We start from the raw sequence: 25833 nt of genomic DNA, 5'->3' as shown, positions 1-25833 counted from the left end.
TTCATTGAAAATGTCGGTTAATCTGTGATAATACATTATAGAATTTTGGAAAAAGTTTTTTCTTGATAATATGTATGTCCCTGATGTTTGGGGTTAAAAACTATGTTAGGTATCTTAATAAAATTTAGATTTTAACAACAGTAGCTCTTTGTGTCTAAAATGGATAAAATCGTATGAAAACTTGCCCTGGCAATTTTATAACTAACTTTTAAAGCATTCGGTTGACTTTATACCTTATATGTTGTTGTTGGGTTGAGGTCTTAAGGGGTTCCATGGATTCCGAAATTTCAAAAAATCGTGCTTTTTAATACTAAAATCTGTCAGTTTCAAGGCAATCGCAGTAAAAGCGTAAGATATTTATCATAGCGGCCAATCAGGCTAGATCGGTCAGTGCTTCAATCTTTGATTGTGTTTTTCACGAACATAGTTTTCAAATTCGGTGGTTACGATTACTCAGAAGGTAGTGAAGCGATCTTATTGAAATTGTGCAATGTTCTTCTAAATAGGATGACCTCGTGATTGATTAGAGAATTTTTTTTTCGATTGCAATACATTTTTTAAGACAATTTTTGATAAAAATGAGACCTATAATCATACTATTTTGTCTGCAACTTTGCAAAATAAAGGTTTTTTTCAACTCCCACGATCAATCATGACCTTTACTCTTTTACTAAACGAAAAAAAATATTTTTTGATTTTAGGTGAATTCCTTCTTTAATATGCTGACCAACGCGAGAAGATGTTTTTGGGCGGTGGCTCTGAAGACCAGCTGCCAATGGCTGAATTTCCAAAAATGTTTTATGAAAAATTCAAAAAATATTATTATTAGATATGTCCAAAAGTTGCTTTTAAATTAATTCATTCAATGTGGCAAAAAAAAATTATGAAAATAGGCATTTTTCAGCCGTTAAAACCCACGTGTTTAAGGGGGGGAAAGAAAAATACTCTTAAATATTCTTTTTATGAGTGGATTGATGTACAGCTGTGGTGAGATATGTTGGTGTTCTGTTGTGGTGTCATCAGCTGTGGTGAATTGAGCTGTGTTTTATTAGGGTGCGTCAGGTTTCCGGGTAGAGTGGGAGCAGGCTTAACTCATTTAAACACCCCGTCTTAATAAAACTTAGAGTACATCTTTTTCTGTTTCTTACAGATCATAAAGCTAAATATCAATAAAGTCGGCTCAAGACTACCCCTGTCTCTAATACATATACGTAATACGTAACGCAAGTTGCAAGAGTAAGAAATGTTGGGTTATGCCCAAACTGAGCTCTTCCTTAATTGTTTATATATTTTTATTTTAACCAAAGAAATACTAAATAAATCCTACCTCTTATCTTTCTATGAGCTCTTTCATTTTGAAGAGTTTTGCGACTTTAAAAAATAAATAAGTTCGGCGTTGAAATATTTTTCTCTTGAATGCAATCCACAGCGAAAATCATCTCCTTTAGTGTTGAGTGCTTCCGCTTTTCCCAGCCATTACAATCATACGTGAATCTCTATGATGCAATTACCTCATATCTATCCATTCAAGTTTAATAATCCGCTTCAATGATGACCTACTAAATATTTCCAATTTAATCCGCCTATAACGGTGCTTGTGTGTATGGCTGAGTTTGGCGAAAACTGTTTGAATGATGAAAAGTGGATGAGAAATGAGCGCACGTTCCTCAAATTGAATTGCCCATTTGTGTGGAGCACACGTACTTGCCAACAACAACAACTACACACTGCCACACAAACACACAAACACACATACACGCACACCGAAACAAACAAACATAAACGTGACTTTGCGAGTATCCAATTCTTACCTTAGCTACTTCATATACACCTGTCGACATACATACACACATACATGTATGTATATACAGACAAACATGCATACAAGCACAAATGCATAGAGACGAACATAGCACCGCTTGGCACTATAAAGAATGCACAGGTTTGGCATTCTCGGCGTGAAACAGCTTCGGAAATTCAAGCGGCTGCTTGCCTGACTATGAGGCCATTCAGGCAAAGCACACTTGTGTGCACACTTACAGCCATACATTCATACATAGACACATATTTGTATACATACTTAAATAACTGCCAGCCTTGCTGCAGATTTGTGTGTGTGTGCTGCAGAGCCGTTGAACGTGAATTGCACTGCTCTGTTACAAGCCATGCCATTTCAACTGTGCTTTGATGAACCAACTCACACACACACACTCGTCCGCACAAGCCATACATTCAAATATGCTCTGATAACACGATATGACTATTGTATGTACGCATGTATGTGCCTCTTTGGTGCGCTTTGGCGTTGCTATTTCAAAAATCTACAACAACAACCGAATGCAGCAACTCAACGAATTGGAAACCTTCGATACACCGATATCGTGCTGTGTGTCGTAATCGATTTCTTTCAAGGACGCCTCTTGACAGTGCCTCACTCGGCCGGCAGCAGCTGCTCAGCGTGTCGTGGCGCGGCATGTCGTGACGTGACGTTGCAAATATGCTGCATGCACGGTTCGACTGCCGTGCTTTGCTCTGCTCGGCTTGGATTGGTGATTGGTTTAGTTTGCGTTTTGTTGCCAGCTTCGTAAGCAGTTCATCAATGCAGCTGCAACTGGAGACACACTCGCACACATACACACGTTGAGGCAAGGCAGCGCCAGCCTTTGACTGCCTACGTGTTGCTTACGAACTCATCGACAGGAAAGCGCATGGGAAATCTCAAACTGTATTTGCTACAAGGTTGCCAACTTTCAAGTTTTGTCGGATGCAACAGCGCACCATGTGACCTTTCGATGCTCTGCACAGCGTGGACAGTTGAAAATTAAAAGTGTGGTAGTTTTGAAATTGCGTGAAGCATTAGTACCGCTGTGCGCTGAAAGAAGAGTTTGGAAACCAAGGTGGCGTTTGTGTGACTTTAAAGTCTCTGAAATATTTAGTTAGGAAAGTTGGCATAACTTTAAATTGGCCTTACGCTGAGAACAAGTTTACAGGTAATTAAACTGTGATGCTTTCGTGGTTAAACTTTAGGCGGCTACAAAATTGCAACATATTAATACATACATTGTGACAAAAAAGGACCGGAATTTGGTTGAAGGCTTACTGTGATTTAGTTTTATCAAAAACCCTAGTTTACGAGTGGTTCAAAGCTTTCAAAGACGGTCGAGAGATTGTTGAAGATATGCCTCGACCTCTTCAACTGATGAAAATATTAAAAACGTGAAAGATATGGTGCGAGAAAATCGTCCTACAAGTGTTAGAGGGATGATAAGACATTCGACATCTTTCGCGAGTCTGTTCGAATAATTTTGGTGAATATTTTGCGTATGAAAAGTACTCGCCCCGATAAAGCGTTTTTTTCTCAAAACGAGTACCGTGCACATATCTCTTTGGACATGCGTGATCGCACGAATTCTGTCCCCAAATTCATGAAGAGCCTAAGAACTGCCGATATAATATGGTCTAATGAGTTTGACATGTAAACAAGTCAACAATCATCGAAATGAAGAATAAAAAGACGAAACGTCGTTTGCTTGAGATCATCCGTCGAAAGTGGCCGGAATTGTGGGAAAACAATTCACGAGTTTTAGATGATGATAATGTATCATCGCATCGAGTCACGATTGTGACCGAATTTAAAGCCAGAAACGCAACGAATATCATCGATCATCCACCGTATTCACCAGATTTAGCTCCGAGTGATTTTTTATGGTTCCCCTAGCTAAGTTAAGGTTGTGGCGTTTGTATTTTACGATGCGCATGGAATAATTTGTATTGACTCTCTTGAAAAGGGAAGGTCCATCGCAAAATCGCTGAAAACAGCCTCATTTGAAGAAAAATAAAATGCCGTTTTACCTTGACAATCCACCGTGTCACCAACCAGTGAAAACGATGGCAATAATTCATGAATTGGGCTTCAAATTGATTCCGCATCCAGCGTTTTGCTTAGATTTGGCCACCAGCAAATATTTTATGTTCTCAAATGTCAAAAGAATGCTCGCTGGGAAGAAATTTACGACAAATGATGAGATGACCGCTGAAACTGAGGCTTATTTTGAAGCAAAAGAAAAATTGAATTGCCAAAATGGTGTCAAAAAGTTGAAAGGTCGCTATAATCTGCGTATCACCTTTGAAGGGAACTTCTTCTTGTTATTGGCGTAGACACCGCTTACGTGGTTATTGCCGTGTTTACAACAGCGCGCCAGTCGTTCTTTTTTCGCCAATTGAAGATTTCAAGTGTAGCCAGTTCCTTTTCTAGCTGGTCTTTCCAGCGGAGTGGAGATCTTCTCCTTCCCTTGCTTCTCCAGAAGAGTACTGCGTCGAATACTTTCAAAGCTGGTGTGTTTTCGTCCATACGGACGACAAGACCAAGCCAGCGTAGCCGCTGTCTCTTAATTCCGATGTTTCTCCTTCTCACTTGTGCTCGCTTTCAAACGGATGTTTTTGGCTACGCAGCGGAAATTGGTCCAAGACTTGTAGTCGTGAGCAGCTTGAGTTATATATAAAAGAATCATTTGTGGTCACTCCCAAGTGATTGGCGCTTAGGAACTTACCTCACTTGTGTGAAATGTGTTTTACAATGGGAGGTTGTGAACTTCTCAATTGATCTATTATTTTGCTACCGAGATCCATTAGCTAGTGTGGAATACTTAGCTTCTCAGCTGAATCTAGCTGCTTTTGAAAATACTTTCGATTAGTAAAAAATGCCGGTTCAAAAATGTTAAAGAGCTTCACACCAAAACCGACAGTTCTCTTTATAGCTCTCAATACAAGCTCATAGATTTATACATTTCTGACTTATCTGTTTCTAGATATTATATTTCTGATGTATGTATATCTACTTATAAGATGATTTTAGTTTTTTATTATACCAAGTCGATCTCTACGTTTGCTTACTGTGACCGAGATCAGATATATTATATCTGTATTTACATATGTTTTTCCATAATATCCAGCTGGGGATAACGTTGTCATCAATTTATTATAATTATGAGTGCCTTGTTCATTTCGATTTCGGTAATCAAGAGGTCTAAGATGAATAAGTGCTTGGCTTTCTGCATTCGAACCTATTTCCAAAGTTGCCGGTTTTATAGACTAACAAGGAGCAACAAATGCCATCGTCTGAAAGTGAGGTTGAAGTTTGGTAGGAATAGGCTAAATTAGTCTATCGCTAAACCCATTTGTTTACTTTAAGTATTAGCTTATGGGCCTCCCATTATTTTTACATACTACTTCTTAAAAATATTTTGCGGGAGCTGATAACATGAAACTTTCTTTCAAAAGCTTTTGATTCTCCAAAATATTTTCCACTTTGCTATTTTGTAGTAAAAGGTCAAGAAAGCTTTTTCGAGAAAAAGTCGCAGAGTGTAAATGAATTTAAAAGAAGTTAAGGTATGTTTACAATGTTTCTTTATGCACTACATTGACCAATTTGGAAGGCCGGTTCTTGTATGGTACATATTTCAATTTGTAAGAAGATTCATAGAATATTTTTATACCGGAAATATCTCTCAAATGTAGGGATGCTCCTTTGATTTGACTTTCGAATGACGAGAGATTTCTAATATCAAGTAACGGTAATGACTGATACTTTAACTGACAACTCCAATACAACAACAAATCGTGGAATTCAACGGAATTACAGTAGAAAGCCTCCGCAATTTTTTATTTTACATGACACTTTGCTCAAAGCCCATCACACCAAGCACGCCGCAGGTGTTGTCACATTACGCCACAGCTTGCTGGTAAATAGCAAATCTCTCAAGTGTGAGTCTGTGTGGCAAGTAGTTGGCATAGCTAACACTGGCGCCACAAGAAAGATGCAATAGAGCATTTCATACACCTTCTACAACAACACGGAGGAAAAAATCATAACACCAACAACAACAAATCCATGTCTTTACAGTGTAAGAAAAAACAGCAAATCAACTTGGAAAAAAGTGAGATTGAAATAGAATGAGGCCGTGAGAAATTCGATGCGGAAGAACAGCGCAGAATTGACGCAAAGCGGAAGGTGAAGAATGGATGGGGATAAGATGACGATACAGAAGACAAGCGACTCGTCTACCGACGCAACGACGCTCGGCAACGAAGGTGTCAAACTTATCCAATAAATGTAATGAAGTTAAACAGCAGCGGTGAGCAGACAGATCGGCGCTGAGCCGGGCAGAGGCAGCGGCAGCCAACCTTGATGGGCAACGCAGCAGGCGGCTTGGTGCAAGGAGCCGGCTGAGGAGCACATTTGCAGGCAATGTAGCTGTTGACAGTGCCAACACGCCTCTTGTTGACATTGTGCTGGCATTACGGATGTTGGTGTTGTACATGCTGTTGTTGTTGTTGTACATGCTGTTGTTGATGTTTACTTGACTTGATGGCGAATGATGCGTTGACAAACGTGGAGGTGCCGCTCCGTCGCGGCTGTAAAACTGAGACGCGTTGTTGCCGTTGCCACACACACGGTTGCTGTTGTTGTTGCCTGCAAGCATGTAAGAATTTTTTCTTATATCCCGAACAGGGTATATTAAGTTTGTTAGGAAGTAAAACCCAGAAGGAAACGTCGTAAACGCAATGAAGTATGCCATATATAAAGGATCACGATTCTTGTCGATTTTGTGTACAAAAAAAACGCAAAGTAGTCCCCCAGTTTTTGAGTTATCGTTCTGAAATTTTGCACGCCGTCCTTTTTTTTCTAGGAATCTGCTCATATGATGGATTTACCTATATTGGACTACTGTAGCATATAGCTGTCATACTAACTAAACGATCGGGATCACGTGCTTGTATGGAAAACTTTTTTATTTGACGAGATATCTTCATGAATTTTTTTGCAGATCATTGCTTAAGACAACCGTGCAATCTCCGAAGAAATTGTTCATATCGAGTCACTATAACATATAGCTGCCATACAAACTGACCGATCCAAATCAAATCCGTGTAAAGAATCTTTTGTATTTGTGAAGGGTATTACAGTTTGGGTACAACCGAACATAATGTCTTCTCTTGTTTTTATTTGTGAAGGGTATAACAGTTTCGGTGCAAGGGAAGTTAACGTTTTTTCCTGTTTTTTAAACACATGGTCTAAGCTTAAGTAAAAGACCTTGTATATTTGCAAACGCGCTTTACACACCCTCACACATACACACAAAAATATGTATGTATTTACTTAAGCGAGCATATATTTACTTAGCAAGTACATATGCTTGTACATTTGGATAAGTTGCAAATTGAAAGAAACGAGCATGCGACTTTAAAGTGTTTTCAGTAGTTGATTTTGCATTATGCATGCAACACAAATACAATGAGAATTTTTAAGACACATCCTCATCACAACAACACCTATGTCATAGTGCTGCTGTTGCTGTTGTTGTTGTTTTGTTAGTGTATGGCATACAGCTGTTTTTTCGAGGATTTTGAGTCGCTTTGCTCTGCACTTGTGCTATAACTTTTCGCAGCGCCGAAAATCTGAGGAGTGTGCGAAAAAGTCCTGCGATAAGCGCAAAAAGTTCGCTCGTTGAGTCTTGAATTTTAAGTAGTAGAAATTGACACAGAAATGACAACAAACATACAAGTGTGTGCATAATGTATGCATTAAAAATCAGATTTGACGCTCAGCTTCACAACGGTGAAGAGGCTATGTGTCATGCCGGCGCTGCAGCAGCGACGAATTATGAATTCTTTAATTTCGAAACTTTTGTAAGACTTTACCTTCAGCACTTTTGTTTATTTATATATAATGAAAGTATATTTTACTTAAGCATACAAGTGTGTGCTTAAGTAGGTACACTGAAGTTACTCTGAGCCGATTTGTGTGGCAGCGCCACTGAGGCACGTGTCCTTGTAATAAATCTGCAGAAATATTTTGATATTTTCTATTAAAAGTAATATGAGAACTAAGTATGATAAATACACTTGCGTGATCTACTTGCGTACTTAAAGGGGACAGCAATGGGAAAATAATAGAATGTAAGTTATGGTATACATATATCATGTTGCTTCCTGAAGCATGCTTGTTTTTTGAGAAACAATAAATTTTCTATTAAAAATATGTATGTATATAAGATTTTCTACTCCGAAAAGTAAATCCTCTATCAACAAGATATTCAAGGCAAACCCTATTCAAATTTTTTATACATCAGTAAATTATGGTTTATTTAATGAACTTGTGAAAGAAAAAGTTTCGAAAAAATCTGAGAAAAAACGAAAAATGCAAACTCCGTATTAAATTTGGATTTCAAAGTTTAAAAATAAGGCCCAGCAGCCTAATAGCGCATTCCATATGAGTAGAGTAGTCGGGTCATAATTTCCGATACATCACCCTATCTCATACACTAAGCCGCAAAACGAAAATGCCGAACTAACTTTGGTGGTCGCTGAAGATAAAAAATTGACCAAAGCTAAACAAATTAAAAACAACACAGCGCCTGGGAGAGATGGCATACCTAACAGAGCCTTAAAGGAAGCCATGACTATAGAACCCAGTTTGGTTCTAAAAATGTACAACGCGTGTATAATAGAAGATATGTTCCCCGACTCGTGAAAGATACAGTGTTTTACTCCCGAAACCTAAGAAGCCACCTGAAGAAACTTCATTTTGTCGATAGTTGTGTATAAACGATATGATTGGAAAAGCTTATGAAAGCATGATAAGATACCGCTTTGAGGTAGCTATTTAAAAAGCCGGCGGGTTGTCGGAGATACAATACGGCTTTATAACAAATTGGTCCTCTATTGACGCACTAAAAGAACTCGCGATACTGCCAAAAGTGCAGTCAATGGCAAAAGATGGACAAGTGGCATATAACAATATAATTAACTTAGATGTGAAGAATGCGTTCAAGTCTTGCTCATAGCACAAGGAAGGTGGAAAAAAATATATCACTCACCAAAAGAGGAGAGCAAGTTTACTTCACAACCAAAGCTGAAGTATTTGGGAGTAATATTAAAAAAAAATTTAAATTTTAATAAACACTTGGCGTATACTTCTGGCAAAATATACCTGTGTAATGCAATATTGAGAATGATGACAGAGGCGATTTCTAAAGCAAAAGCAATGAGTTCCTGTGATATTGTATGCAGCACCAATATGGATATAGCTTCTGGACATAAAATCATATGCAAGACCTCAAAAAAGCAGTGCATATGCTTTCTGCAATCCGAGTACTTTCTGAACGATATCAAGTGAAGTATTAGCCAGCGGGCCGCTTATTGATATTCAGGGCTACCAGCTATGAGGGTCGCCTTATACTTTACGCGGTTATAACCGAGCCGACTATAGCATCTATCAGAGTCGTCTTCAAGGCGATAAAAAAAGGAGAGAACCAACTTCCTTACAAAGTACAGCAGCAGTGACAAGCCTCACCAAAGGACAACGGACCCACATACTGATTTCAGACGTTCATTTATGGATAGATAGTGGAAAGATGAATTGAATTTCCACCTATCTCAAATACTGAGTGGCTATTGATATTTTAGAAATTATCTGTTTGTATAGAGAGCATAGAAGACTTTGAACACGTATTTCTAAGTTAAAATCTACACTCGTCTGTAGTATAATGAATTTTAGAGTTGACTAAATTTGATAACATATATGTTTCAGATTTCCGATAAATGGAAAGCTGTCAGCGGAGCTTCAGCTCTAATTATGACAAAACTAAGAAACTTACAATAGATTAGGAGTCAGTCAGTCCGCACAATAGAAGAGAATTAAAATTATTATATTCTCCCATGGAGTATTACTTAATCTGGTGGTACCGTGGGAGAGACATGAGTTGGCAGTAGGTTAGGTTTAGTGGATTAAAGTTTCGTACTTCGGCTTTCTATGCTTTCCCCTACTACTAATAAAAAAAAAACAACAAGCCGAAATGCTCCACCAGGTCATTGAAAATTGGTTAGTTGGAGATAAACTAATGGTGGTGCCCATTTGGCCGCCATTTTCTCAAATTGTAAATGATATAAGATTATCCACTTAACAAAAAAAAGCGCATTTTGGCCAATTTTTCAAGTTTAACATTACAAGTATGTCGTTCTTATTGGTAGACTCTTTATATCAGGAGAAAAATTAACGGGTCTTCTACTGAAATATATTTTGACTGACTGTTGTCCTTCTCGCCGGATTTCATTTTATATCAAACAAGAAATTCTATAAGGGAAGTGAATGTCATCACTGCAAGAACCCATTTCAAGTTTGCAAAATTGAATTTGTTTATCCTCTCAAATATAATATTTTATTAAAGTACTAAGCCTTCAAACCGTACAAAATTCTATAAATCTAGAATCCATCTCTAGGTTCCCTACTTTTTTAAAGCAAAAACACGTTTACGTCTCAGATGGTCCATCCTTGAGTCTAATTTTCGATGACTCGTTCGTGCATTTCGACTGTTAACTGGCGAGTGACATGCGTGATGTTTTGTTCGACTTTACATATCCCCACAGGAAAAAGTCTAACCGTGTTCTTGACATCTTGAGACTGATCTACAAAAAAAGATATTGAAAAAAGTACCTCTACTCAGATCACCCCTTAGTAGTATGGGGAAGTAACTTGGCTGTCGACTCTCGATAACAAAATTCGATTTCGTGTTCTTGTTTGTAGAAATTTAGGCTGAAGCGATTGTTCCAGAGAACTGTTCTGCGAAATGAATTCAGCCTTATGGTTTGGAACATTCAAATTGGTTAGGTCATTCAATTAAGCATAAGAAGTACATTAGTAGCTAGCTATTTAGTAACATCTGAAGCTTCTTAGCGGTCAAAAATTATGATTCTTAATAGTCAACTCCAAAAAGCTGAAAATTCTAATATATGACAGGCTTTAATGTTCATATTTTGTTAACAAAGTAGATTTAGCACAACTACATCTCTATAACCACGCACACAAATATAAAAATACATATATACATATACATATGTATAAATACATATGTGTTTGTTATTGTGGCACGAGCAATTATCGCTGCTGTGTTTAATTTCAATCTGGGGACACATTTTCGGCCATATGAAGAAATAAAAATAAATAAAAAATTCACCCAATTCCATGGTAGAAGGCAATTTGTAGAGGCGTATTGCAAACTGCTACCGTAATAACAACAACAACGACAACAATAGGAAAACAACAAGTGATAGCCAATTTCGTGCGGAGAAAAAATATTTGCAAGGCTTGATCATTTATTTCGTAATATGATGGCCACACCGAATATTTATTTACCACTCGAACGCACATAAGTATACTTACATCTATACATATGTACAACATATATTTGTTGTATTTTGCTGGTGTGTTCATTTGTTTGCTGTTGTTGTCAATATTTTTGCTAAAATTGAGCGCATTGCCATTTGACTTCTGCGCCATTTATAGGTGTTATTCTTGTTGTTGCTGTTGCCCACACCATTGTTGTTGCCTTAATGTTTGTTCGGGTCCGAAAGGGTCGAGAATTGGATTTTATATGACAAGTGTGGCGATTGTGCTGCGCATGCTGCATGTACTCGCATGTTGTTATTGTTATATTTGCTGTTGTTGTTGCGTTGGCGCTGTAGCTGCAACATCCATAACACGACTGATTTATATTTATTAACAGCAATTTCGTACTATGACAATCGACATATTCGGGATCAATTTGGTCAGTTGGTGCGCTTGTTCTTGTCCATGCTGTTGTTGTTGTTGTTGTTCTTGCTTTTGTTTTCGGGCGCTGTTGTGGCACCATAGAGCAAAGCAGTTTCGCTTACACTTGTAGCGACATATGTACGCGTGTTCTTTGCTCGCCATTGCTGTTGTTGTTGTTGTTATGATGTTCTGCGCTGTGTTGTATATCATGTTGATTGTTGTTGGCCGTAAATTTGCGCTGCGACAGCAACAACAACGGCAAATAGTGACAGCATTAGCCAATAAAGCAATAAAGCGAGTTAAGTGTGTATGTAGTGGGGCACACACACACACACAAACAGGCCACGCATTCAGCTGCTTTTGTATTTGTGGCAAGAGAGCGTGAGCATTTATGTGTGCTTGTGTGCCATAGTGAGCTCGGTCGTAGAGCCATACTAACAACAATAACCTCGACAATAACATGACACTGACAGTTTATTTATCGCCGGACGAAAGCGAAAAATGTTGAAATTGTTTTAATTTTGGCCAATAATGTCGATATCAGTGTCAGTGTGGTGAAACATAGAGTCGACATGTGGGGCAATGAATTGGCCGTGTAGCAAAATGGCCAAAGATACAAAACGATATAGAAATAGCAAGTCATGCCAATGCCCCGAACCGCAGCTGCCAGTAATCAGCAAAAATTTTCCACTCAGTGGGGGGGAGGGTGGTCAGTGCTCAGTGCTCGCCTGGGAAATAGCAATATGACACATACATTAATACAAATAAACAAAAATTAACAACACTCAAGGGCAGTTACTTCATTGTGCTTAAGCGCAAGTGGCAAGTAATGGATGTGTGCTTAAGTATATAGGAGGAAGTGTGAGGAAAAGAAATGTCTACCCAGCTACAAGCTCACCAATGGCGGCAACCGCGTGTTGCCAACGCAACTGCCAGCCGACTAAACAAGCAAGCAAGTCGCACTTAAGAAAATAAATACTAACTTTAAGCAGAAATTACCTCTGCAGACTAGCTTGGGTCGTCGTCTTCAGATTATTCAACTAGTGCCCGTAATGTGTTGTAGTGTGAGGTGAAGTAAACATGTTGGTTTGACTATTGGTTAAACAAAAAATTGGGTCATATAGAGTTAAATAGAAAAAATTAATTTTAATGGGTTCTTTTGTGGAGAAATCTATTTTTATAAGAAAGGAATAATGTGAATTCCTTAAAATTTAAAGATCTTTCAACAGAAACATTATTAAAGTTAGCTTGGACCTTCTTGTACAAATCCCTATTTCGCAAAGGACAGTTCCCTACTATTTTTTACTGCCTCGTGATCAGTCCTTCAGTCAATGTGATCTAATTCCCTATAATTTTGAATTATAAGCGGATTTATAACGTTCGATTGGTCTTTCACCATCTGAAGCAATTATTTTGAATGCTACCAGCTGGTATCCGTGCATGACGGTGGCGGACCCGGATTGCGTAGTAGCATCTCCAACGCCACGTTTGTCAGCGCAGCTTGCACCCATTTCAATTGGGCTCTGCGAATTTTTCCTTCGGGATCTCCTCATCAAAATAGTAACGCGGTTCAGGGCCACAGCAGTAAAAGATTTAGCGAGTGCCACGTCCTTTGTCTTTTGCCTTTCGGTTGGCGGCGTAAGCTCTTCACTGCCATTGCTGACGGTTCAAGCTTCAGTTTGAGAAGAACCATTTTTGTACAATCAATGGATATCTGGAGCTTCTTTTAAAGATCATAATTACCTGTCTCTTGCAGCTGAACCCTTCTGAACAAGTAGGTAGCACGGCGCTTCTCCGTGTAGTTGGTTATCGCTGCGTAATTGACTGGCAGCTCCACTTTTGGTATCTCCTTTTCCTTACTTCTTCGTATCTATACTCTGTTTGATTTCGACTGATAGTAAGGTTTTGGCTGATACTGGTGTTGCTGTCCTCCTGGAGCTAGGCTTAGCGCCAGTCCTACTTTCGAGCTCGCTACGAACGCAGCTCTCTTTTAGAAACTAATAATTCGCTCCTTCTTTTCAGGAGATGTTGACTTCTTTTGTTCTTTATTATTTTTGTTTGTAATATTGGTTCATGTTCTGGACCTTCGAGTGTATGAGAAAATACGTCGGTACGGATCGCAGGACAACTTGTTTCAGCTACTTTTTGTACCCTCAAACAAAGTAAGACTTCTAGTTTAATGTTGTGCTACTGAGGTGACGCGAACAACCCAAAATAAGATACTAGCCAAATACACTCTAAATCTCTTAATGCACTTTTCTCGAAACGCTCTTTCCAGATCGTCGAGGACATTTTTGTGTGTTCTAATTGGGGAATTCTGTGAAACATAACCTAAAATTCTAACTCAACTACAACAATTTTTACCACCACCCCCACATGTAAGGACATTTGGCGCTAGCAATGCATGCGAACGACGTAGAGTGGCGTATACTATATAACTACACGATACTAATACGATACACATCGACTCACTTATGTGCCCATGTGGACCTTAGCAGGCTTCAGACTCGCTGCGCTGCTTTGTGCTCAGTGCTAAGCGAGTAGGAGCAGCAGCTGACACATGTAATAATTCAATTGTGCGAACGACTATTAAATAAGATTGATGACAAGCATGAAGCACTCAATGGGCGCGCTGCCTTACAACTGGCTAACGCTGCCGCAATGCCTGGCGCGCATGTTTAGTATGGGATAACGGTGCAGCTATGCGATAATGTTATGTGAAGCATGTGTGTGCTTGGCGCTGTTAAAAGCACTCGAACTTGCAGTTGTGCGCCCCTAATGTACCGTTTTCTCGTGCTTAGTCGATTGTTTATGTGTGTGAGTGTGTGTTGTTCCCATCATTCTTCACTGGCAGTCACTGTGTCGCCTGGCGTTTTCATAGACTTCTAACTGCTACTTTCGATTTCCAATGCGGGTGTATATATGTATATGTAGGTGCGCGGTTGTGTGTATGTATATTTGCGAAGAAGTATTTATGTCTATTGCCGTCTTTAAGACTGCCGGAGCTTTGCCTCGTTTGAGTAATATAGTTATATGTGTGCGAAGTAGTGTATTAGGGTGGTTTATATGTTTGCTATGACGAATACTTACCGCAAAAAAATAAAATATTTATTTTTTATATTGAATAAGGTAATATATTTGAATTGGTGTAAATTTTGGTGGTGAGCAAATATAATATAAAAATTTTTGTGAAAATAAATTTTAAAAATTAATATTTATAATTTTAATAATTAATATTTATTTACATTTTGACAATTTTAATTTAGTTTTCCAAAGTTTGTTTAATATACACATTACATAAATTAATATATAAAAACTGCTTCGACCAAAACGACCCACCCTAACTCCGACAAATCATTTATATTCGGCAGCCTTCATCTTGCGTTTGTCTTAAATGTCAAATAAATTTTATGTCAAATGAAAAATGATTTGACATTTGGCGATTAATACAATGTTTTTTACAAAAACAAGAACAACACAAATATTTGCAGCATTAAATTCTCCGTCGTTGTGCTCACTCGTGCGCTGGTGTATTTAATGTCGTGTCGCCATGGCGTATACGTGCCCAGCAGACGCTAGCCCAACAGTCACCACTACCAACGCACAAATAATCGCCAAAACAGTCCGCTAAGTCGCCGCCAAGCGTGGAGCGGCGTGCGTACAAATTTTAATGTTGCAATGGCTGGGTGTGAAAAGCAATTAGCAGGTTGTTAAGCGCTGAAATAGGTTTTAATTTACATTTACATTATCTGCCTGTCACCGGAGATTTCTACAAATTATGACGCACTTTGCGATAGTTAGACAGGCCATAATTATTTACATTGCCCGCAGATGAGGGGGGAGTGGGACGTGTCTCGTGGCATAGATTATTTTTTAATGAGTGTAAGCTGTGCTTGTGTGTGCGTTTGAGTGTGTTGAGGCACATAAGTCTTTAAAAGCTTTTCATTTGGCTGACTTTGTAAGGAATGAAGACTGTGTGAGGTGCGACGGAATGTTTTAAAGATTTGCTGTAAAGTAAGTAAATATATGGCAAGCATAGCAACAATCTGAATCACAAGTAAAGTAAGGCTGCTGCGAAGTGGGGTTCGTTGATTAAGAATTAATGGTCTTAGTGTCTAGAATATGACCACACTGAGAGAGTATTACTTTTTAAGGCGCCTATTACTATCGGTTTAAGGTACAAAATATTTATTTGTTTGAGTTTGCGAAGGTTTATAATTACTGTTATCAACTTTAAGGTTAGGATTCTAAAAAAATATTTTTAAGGCATTTCTTGTAACTCATACCTGGATTATATTCCAGTATTGAAAAAAACTAATTGAAAAATCTTTCTCATTTTTCGATGAGTTTAAACGGAATTCATTGGTATTCAAATTCGAAATGGAAAAATATTGAAGAGGGAAAATATTTTTGAGGTTTAAATATATCAATGGATATTTGATAGTGAAATTTGACGGAAACGTAATTTCTAATCAGATTAGAGATAGAGATAGGGACATCAATGGACTGTTGGTGTGGTGAAGGGGATTTTTCACTTTCGAAAACAAAAAAAAACCTAGGAAGCCAGGGCGAAGCGGTCACTTGCGATTGGTGTTTGGCCAACTACTCAGTTACACTTGCGAAACCAATATGTATATTAAAATGTGACGGCACATTTAGACCTTTTGCTACGGGTTAACCTGTTTCATAAACAAAACATTGGCCAAAATAGTAACCAAACTATTAACCAAAATAATAACCAAAACACTAACCAAAATAAGAACCAAAATAGTAACGAAAAGAGTAACCAAAACATTAACCAACAAATTTAGCAATACTTTAACCAAAGCATTAATCAAAATGTGTTGAGCTGATCCATAAGAGATTCTAAGACTCTCAGCTATTGCTCTGATGTCAACACGAAAACTTTTTAGATTTGTTACTTTAATTTTTTCGATGATATGGTTCTTAAGATAAACGGTTGAACGACGCCATGGAAGCGTATTTTCGATGACTTCATGACCTTCACTGAGTGCGTTATGAAAGTCAGCCCAAATCGAATTAACTTGAGACTGCTCGTATTTTGGAGAAATCAATATAAAATTTTTACGACATATTTTAAAGTGGCATTTTGCATTTGTTTTAATCTAAAAATCAAAATATTTTAAATTTTAAATTTTTTCTATTTTTTTTTTATTTTTGTTCCAGATATTATATACTTTTTATGAGGAAAACATGCCATTTGAAAAGTCGTATTTTAATTATTTAAATTTTCTCAAATTTCAGGTGACGTGTCATGGATCTTTTTGAATTGCTGGGTGAGTTGTGCATCTATCTAGATTATGCAGAGTGAAGACTACAATTGGAAGACAAAATATTCTAAGCATCTTTATTTATGCGGGACTGCAATATGCAAAGTATTTGCATTGAAAGCTTTTTTAATATGATAACCATTAATGTAAGGAATTTTCAGGAACAAGTTAAATTTGCAATATTTAAACCATGGCATCAGTAAGTGCTCTTTCTTCTAGTTAAGCATAAGAAATCAATAGTTTTTTGGTGTCTGAGGTTTAGATTTGCTGGTCATAGAGCTTACAAATTTTCATTAAAGCTTTCGCTTAAACTTTTGGTGAAAGTTTGCCGTGTGTACAATTTTGAAATAAATATATAAAAGCTTTTTGGTGACTCAACTTTCAATTTGCGGATAGAGCTTTCATTCTTTAAGCTTTAAATTTTCATTAAAGCTTTCGTTTAAGCTTTGTGGAAGTTTACCGTGTGCACAATTTAAAAAAAAAATATATAAAAAAGCCTTTTGATATTAGACATTTCAATTTGCGGATAGTGCTTTCGCTTTAACTTTTGGTGAAAGCTTTCCTTAGACATAATAATTGAAACGACTTTTAAATGACTATATAACTAAAGCGAGCTTTCATGTTCGTTATGTTCATTTCCGTGTCGTTTGACCATGTCGTTCATTAAGGTAGAATTTAAGAAAATAAAATAAGTGTTTTCTCATAGCTGGCGGCGGAGGAGCATATAACCTTTACAATAACCAAATCGTGACAAAACTAATACTTGAAAAATTCAAATATTTGAGTTTTACACGGTGTCAAACTCAATACATACAAACACTCATTCAAGCGGTGGCAAAATCGCACGAAATTTATCGCCATCAACTAATCCACACTGTAATCCATAGTCCAGTATATATGTATTTCCCAGCCAGCGCAACACGTCGGGATGATAAGATTAGAAGCCATTGAAATTTGCAAAAGAGACAAATATAATATATATACATATACATATAAAATATAGTATGTATTGAAGGTTAATGTGTCACACTCAACTACAAAGTGCGCGCAGATCACTCATACGCCCCAGTGGCTCCATTGAATAGCATGAAAGTGAGCGCCATAACAAAATGGCGATAAAAAATGTATAAAAACAACAAAGCGCACAACTTGAGACACTAGCAAGTAGCGGTTGCGATAATTCGCGTAAATTAGCGGAGGGGGACGGCAAGTGGTAGATTAAGATTGACAAGGGTTTGCTGATATGAGCGATGGGCTTATTACGGTCGAGCGAGCATAACATTGTCATGTATGAAATTTATACGATTGGCATTAGGATGCTACTGCCGACGTTTATCATGCCTTATTGCTTGTAGTTGTAATTGCAAATGCTTTGTAAGCGTGTGTGTGTGAGGTGTGGCACATATACGATATGGATTTTATTGACATGCAGACACCTCAGCTGTAAGCTACAACTACAAGTTCATTGTGCCAACTATTATTAGCTAGAGTTTTGTTGTTGTTGTAGTGCTATTGTCTCTGTCACTCAAACTTGGACAATCCCTTCAACGAGAGCTTAAAGCGATTGCCTAACAAACATATATAAATACAAATGACGACAGCGGGAAGCTGGTCTGCGTATGCACATAAATGTTTGTATATGCACGCATAACAACAACAACTGCAGATAAGCACCACGCTTAGCTGCTCGTCATGCTATCTAAGCCACTGCAGCCCCAAGCAATGCCAGCAGCACGGATGCTAAGCAAAGCGTCGTGTTGCTATTACTTATATGATAACGGTACTTTTGCCTGTGTTTGTTATTGCTAAAGCTGCTGCAGCAACAACACTGCTTGTCGGCCACTTAATCCGCAGCGTTTTATCTATTTGTGGCAACCACACACATACGCACACACACCCTGCCACCACTGAGTGGACATTGGCTGTCAGCGCAGCACACCAGTGGATACGCTGCTATGTGCTGACCATTTCCCGTTGCAAGGGAATATCCGAGTCATGCAGCGTGGCTGCTGTGGCCACCTAATCGCGCTGTGGCCGCTTGTGCACTTTCGAGACTCACGCGAACACTTTCCATCCGTTTAAGTGCGATTTCTTTAAAATGATGAATGACAGTTGGCAGTTGGTTTGAAATGAAGACAACAAAAATAAACACATACGCATGCAAGCAAATATACCCGCATATATGCCATCGTGTCGACGGAGTTGAGAGAATTGCTTGTGTGTATCGGGGTTAACTATGAGTACATGTATAAATGTGTGGGTATGTGCATGTGTGCCGTTATGTGCACTAAAATGACGTTTAATACCGCTATAATCCCACAACAACAACGCTGTCAATTTGAAGTTATGAGCTGCCGCATTCTCTGTTCATTTTAAGAGGGGGTAAACCTATTGCGGCATCTTCTATGAGCTGACGCTTATATGTACATTAGGGTGGAAGAAAAAGGATTTTTTTATTTTATTTTATGAAATATTTATATTTTTTCGCTTGGTACTTAAAAAATAGGTACTTAGACACCATAATTTTTTTGCAGAGTATTTAATTTCATATAAAATAAGAATATATTTGAAAAGAGATATTTTTTCAAGTAACTGGAAGCGAGTTTTGAATTTTTTCTATCTGATAATAAGAAAAAAAGTATAAAACTCCCGGAAGACCTTCCCGTTAAAATTAAAAGTTGGATCGACTTTTCTAGATCTGCCTGGGAACCCATTTTTCAGTGTGACGGCTGAAAAATCGATTATTTTTTTACCCACCCTAATGCACTCATATACATACCTAAATACGCTTGACCGTTGAGAAAGAATACCAGTATGTGTTGGCTTTGATGGATGGATAAAAGCGCTTACATGCTTTACTGCTGGCAGCGTTTATCTCCTCAAGTTTTGTTTGAAGCTGTCGTTCGTTGTGCGACTTAAGCGCATTTGAGTTTAATGAATGAAGCCAATAAAATAAATACATGTCGGATACGTGCAGAAAAAGAAAGAAAGACGCTGAAAAATTTAATGCAGCTTATTTGCTTGAAGCTATAGGGGAGCGAGTGGGGTTTCAAAATTCAATATTAAAAATTTGTTGAATTAATGTTGCCACAATATGTTGCAAATTATAGTAAAGGGGTGATATCCACTTGTTAGCCTTTTTTATCCAGTTGTAAGCCTTTATACTAATACATAAATAATAAACATTTACAGAATTGAATATATTCGAATAATCGGTGATCCATTTTAAAGTAGTTAGATGCCCATGATCCTATAGCGCTTCTCCAGGATGACCTCCGAAAAAGGAAGTCTGTCGGTGAGAAAAATGTTTGTGAGATAGATAGATAGATATGTGAATCTTTGGGAGGCTCATTGTGAAACCACCGGAACTAAGATCTCCTCACACTATAGTTTCCTCTATATACCATTCCGTACCCCTGATGACGTTCATCAATACAAAAAGTTTTATATCTGCAACGGCTTAAACTTCGTTCACAAACCCTTGAACGATAGTTGCGACTATTTGCCTGTATTGAGCTTTGTATTCGCATAGAAGATGTTTTAAAGTCTCCTCTTCTTCTACCTCCCGACAGCTTCCATAATAATCGTTATATGGCGTTCCAAGTCTACTGGCATGTCGACCAATTAGACAATGCCGTTTCTTTTGAACTGGATAGTAGTGGACATGTGCGGCCCATATCCCTTCATGCCTGCATGTAGAGCAAGTTAGGAATTGGTTCCACCGACATTTGGGTAAGTATGTTTATAATATGCTTGTCGAATAAATGTCTACAAGTACACAAAAGCTAAGAGACTACAGTGATTTCAAAGCCACTTGCCTATTTGTATATACAAATATACAGCTGTGATAAGCTCCTTGCCAGAACAAGAAAGTTTTCTTTATTTGATGTTAAGGTCTGGTAGACAGAAGGCGATTTTGCTGGAAAGGTACCACCCACTCGATTATCCAGTTTGTACTCATTTGTATATATGCTTATTCCCGCGTTCCTGTCCACCTCGCCCATTTTGCACCTTTCTTTGGACGGAAAGGCAATATTGGGGAAGGAATCTTTCAGTCTAAGAGCTGACTTCGCCGCTAGTTGCTTACAGAACAAGTCTGTTGCCAGTGTAAAAATAAAATGACAGTAGGTGCATGACTTGGCATTGCTCTTTTCTTTGTCCCTTGTTTGCCATCCATATGCCTTGCAAGATATTCCTTTTTCTATAACCAACATTTTGACAAAAAAAGTTCCAGGAAATTGTAAATAAAACGCATAATGTTTATTTATTAACCAATATTTATTTTGTCGCCTTCAAAGTAGTCCCCACAAGATGTAATGCAGGTTTGTCCATGATTTCCCCAGGATCGAAATACTTTTCATAAGCACTTTTTGGGATGGCCTTCAGTTCCTTCAGCGAATTTTGTTTTATTTCTTCAATAGACTGAATCTGGTACCATAAATCAGGTCTAAATCGGCAAAATCTGGTGAATACTGAGCTTGATCCATGATATTCATTGTGTGTTTGGCTTTGAATTCGGTAACAATCGTACTCTTAAAAAAAAGTGATTTATTATTTACCCAAAGTATCCATCAAAATCATTTGAACATACTCGCGAGCGATGTCGAGCTCTCCTGTCATCTCTCTTACACTTGACGACGATTTCAAGCACCATATCTCTCAGTTTTTTAATCTTTATCTACCTAAAGTAATGATGCAATCTCCGAAGAAATTGTTTAAATCGAGCTACTATAGCATATAGACGCCTATCAAAGATTTTTTTAAGTAATTTTTTGTTTTTGTGAAGGGTTTTTTAGCTACGGTTCAACCATAGTTAACATTTTTTCTTGTGAGCTTTGCATATTTTAACATACGCACATAACCTCCAATATAAATTGCTATGATAATCTGAAAATGGAAAATGGCATAAAAATTAAAATGATTTAAACAAAAAATCGTATGGTACTATGATAGATACTATATACATACGTATATACGTTTGACACACTTTTAAGCACCTATGTACATATGTACACTCTGAAATATTTGCCAAGCTTTATACATCACTGCTAGATATGTATGTCATATATTTCTGTACTTCACTATTTCCAGTCTTCTATCTTATAATTTCTGCAAATTCCATGATTTTTTCCTTTTTTGAGACAAACACACACATATGCACTGTCTCTTACACGCTCACGAAGCGTAATTAATTGGATAACACGTGAACGTGAGTTTTCATTTTGGCGAATTAGAATTCATTGCAGGCGAAGCGTAGTTGTCAGCCAGCCAGCTGTTGGCAAGCGATGTAAGCCAATACAACACACAGTTGCCAGCAAAATGCAAAAACAAAACAAACAAAAAAATGTATCCAAAGAAATTCCATTGAAAGCAGAGGAAAAATGAAAGATAAAGTGAACACGCTAGCAAATCCAGCACTCGCAAGCAAGAAAGCTGCAACACACTATTCATATGCTCGGTGCTCTGATGCTAAAGGTACTTCTTTTTCCAACTGATTTCCGCGCGCAAAAGCAGATAAGCGCGCGCGCTGCCCAGAAAGCACAAAACGGCGAATAACAAAAACAAAATATGCAAGGAATGGCAGGACGCTGTGTGTGTGAGCGTACCTTGTTCACATATACCCATACACCTGCTTTCGTAAATAAAAATACATATATATGCATGAGTGTGTTTGTGGGATTATGTGTGTGTGTGTGCAGCGGCAACAGCTGTGCCGTGAATCAAAGGCGGAAATAGAAAGCCGCCAGCAAAAAACATAGATTCCACCAATATCCACATATCTCTGTGTGTGGGTATAAAAACGCGAGCATATATAATCTTAAAGCCCTTAAGCATGCAGCGCCACAAATATGCCACAATTGGTAGCAAAACGGTGAGCGCCGCCGCTCGTGTGTCCACCGAGGTCGGAGATAAAAATTAAGTCGATGAAAATGAAAATCACGACAAATGGCCGCTTGGCGCTTGCTGGTCGAATGCGCGTGAGACGCTGTTTATTCTAGCTTAGGAGCCCTAATCCGCATGCCACGGCATTTGCAGCAACTATTTGTGTGTTGCTGTGTGTGTGTGGCGCGGTTGTAATTACTTATGCACTCAGCATAATCTGTTGTTGGATTTATGTAAGATAAAAATATATGCGCGAACAGCAACTTGGCCTTAAATTGAAAAATATGCAACGTGTGTAGGAGAACAGTTATGAAAAGGAATGTTCGGACTAATTGAAAGGGACTTGTTGCCGTTTTTTTTTCTTATTTATGACAGCAGAGCTCTCGCTATCAAATTTTAAAGCGCTGCATACTATTCGGTTAGGTTAGGTAAGGTTAGCTTTAATCGTTTATCCAAAGATCAATGGGCATATGAAGTCCTTTGTAAAGACACAAGAATATAACTCCTGTATTCGATCTTATAAATCAGCGAAACGCCTATTCTAACCAGCTCGGTTGGATATCTGTGAGCTCCCAAGTACTTAAGCCTTTATCTCGCCAACGCAGTATTATCAAGAAAGAAGTTTTTATATTTTTACACATCCTCATCTTCCATACAGCTTTTGCAGCTGAATCCGGTAAGATTTTCAACCTTACAATATGAACACCCTTAGGCTAATGGCCTGTTAAAGCTACCACAACTACGGGAACACTAGTAGTCGTCCTAAGGGCAAATAGCTCATTGGATCTTTAATAATCGATCTTGTGCCAAAAGGATCTTGCGACTGCGTATGAACAGATACAGACTCACAATATTTAAGGGATTTTCTAGTTTAGAATATCACTTCCATCTGATCAAATTAGAATATCCACCATCTGATCAAATCTGACCCAGACTGAAAAAAGAAATTTTAATACAAATTTTATTGTAGCCTTGTTATATGTAAACCTCGGCTGAAATGGCCTTTAGCACCTTCAGCGAATTTTCGTTTTTTCGATTTTGGCTTACTTTTGGAGTGCCATTCGCTAGATTAGTAGACATATTTCATGTTTCGTTGCTAGTCATGGTACATTTGATGAATGTAGGGTCCTCAACTACGTTATCAAGCATCTTTTATGCGACCTACCACCTTGTCGAAAAAGGTGGTTAGTTGGTTTTGCAAAAGATTCTGTTCCTTTGGCACGATTCTCGCATTGGCACTCTTGATACCTAAAAAACTAACAAACATGTGTTGATCCGATCCAAAGCACATCTTGAGATCCTCTGCTTTCTCTGTGATGCTAACACGTTTGCCGGATGTACCGTTTGCGCGAGCAGTTTGTTGATCAGATTCCCTTATACCTTCTTCTTCTTCTTTACTGGCGTAGACACCGCCACGCGGTTATCGCCATGTTAATAACAGCGCGCCTGTTGTTCTTTCGTTTCAATTTTTTGGCGCCAATTGAAGATTCCAAGCGTGGCCAGATCCTCCTTCCCCTGTTCTCTCCAACGGAGGGAAATACTTTCAGAGGTAGAGTGATTTCATCCTTTCGACAACATGATCTAGCTAGCCCAGCGGCTGTCTGTTGATTCGCTGAACTTTGTCAATGTCGTCATATATCTCATACAGCTCATCACTCCATCGAATGCGATTTTCAACGTGGTCAACGCGCAAAGGACCATAAATCGTCTGTATATCCTTTCTCTCGAAATCTCGTAGCGTAGACTGATAAGTTGTTGTCATCGGCCATGCCTCTGCACCACATAGCAAGACGGGGATGATGAGTGACTTACAGAGTTAGGTCTTTGTTCATCGAGAGAGTGTTTTGCTTCTCAACTTCCTACTCGGTCCGAAATAGCACTTGTTGGCAAGAGTTATTTTGTATTAGATTCCTAGGCTGAAGTTGTTGTTGGTGTTAATGCTGGTTCTAAGATAGACGAAATTATCTCCGACTTCAAAGTTATGACTGTCAACAGTGACGTGGAAACCAAGTCGAGAGTGCGACGACTGTTTGTTTAATTTTAGGAGATATTTCGTCCTACCTTCGTTCATTACCAAAGTCATTTGCTTCGCTTCCTTATTCATTCTGGAGAAAGCAGAGCTAACGGCGCTGTTGTTGAGGCCAATAATATCAATATTTTCAGCAGGTGTACACTTTTATTAAAAATCGTACCTTATCTATTGAGCTCTGCAGCTCCAATTATTTTCTTCAAGAATAGATTGAAGAAGTCGCACGTTAGAGGGTCGCCTTGTCTGAAACCTCGTTTGGTATCGAACGGCTCTGAGAGGTTTTTCCTTTCTGACGGAGCTTTTGGTATTACTCAACGTCAATTTACACAGCCGTATTAGTTTTGCGGAGATACCAAAGTCAGCCATCGCGGTATAAAGGCAACTACATTTCGTGCTGTCAAAAGCCGCTTTGATACCGACGAACCAGTGGCGTGTCGATTCCTTTTTAACGGGTCTTTTCCAAGGTTTGGCGCCATCCAATCAACTTTTGGAATAATGAAGGAAAGTAAATACTTACCCTCTTAAGTTAAGCCTAATACAAAAAGTAAAGATCAACTTAAAGTTTATTTACAACTAAAAACATCTCTTTAGCTAATGAAGAAAATTGAGGGAAAATTCCAATATCCACCAGCAGTTCTCGGGTATGAAATAAGTAAATCCATCAGTCAAGTGGAGTAAACTTTCAGTTTCTTTGTCTAATAAAAAGGCGAGAAAAAGAAGAGAATGACAATTTCAATAAGCAACTATGCAAGAATTCGTGTTTCCCCTTTAAATTTAAAGATATCATTTTTAATTGGAATTTCGGTGAAACCTTAGAAATATGTACACAATTATCTGCGAGAAAAACAAACTGAAATGTGTCCAAACCATTCTTTTCATTGCTATCTTTCCAGCAATTATGTCAAGGCTAGCGGAAAGCTTGCGAGCAAATGCGTAATGTAAACAAAAGGCTTACTGAAAAATTTTCTATTTTAATGCCACTTGTACTATTTGCCATGCCCTTTGTCGCAACCACTCAACGCCAGCGACCCCTAAAACTC

General features: G+C 38.2%; 1 protein-coding gene across 3 annotated transcripts in view; it reads left to right on the top strand.

The window, feature by feature from the left end:
* The window catches only part of LOC120766646, a 361298-nt gene that overhangs the window by 42401 nt on the left and 293064 nt on the right, over window positions 1-25833 (top strand). For 2 of the 3 annotated variants that reach the window (XM_040092269.1, XM_040092267.1), the window contains exon 2: window positions 16856-16887. The gene's annotated coding sequence lies outside the window, so the exon portion shown is untranslated. Of the gene's footprint in view, window positions 1-16855; window positions 16888-20453; window positions 20614-25833 lie in introns of all 3 variants that reach the window. The other variant, XM_040092268.1, reaches the window with a different exon arrangement.

The sequence above is a fragment of the Bactrocera tryoni genome, chromosome 1 (genome assembly GCF_016617805.1).
Source record: "Bactrocera tryoni isolate S06 chromosome 1, CSIRO_BtryS06_freeze2, whole genome shotgun sequence".
Taxonomy (NCBI): Eukaryota; Metazoa; Arthropoda; class Insecta; order Diptera; family Tephritidae; genus Bactrocera; species Bactrocera tryoni.
Note: the sequence above shows the minus strand (reverse complement) of the source record. Positions and strands in the feature narration are given on the sequence as shown.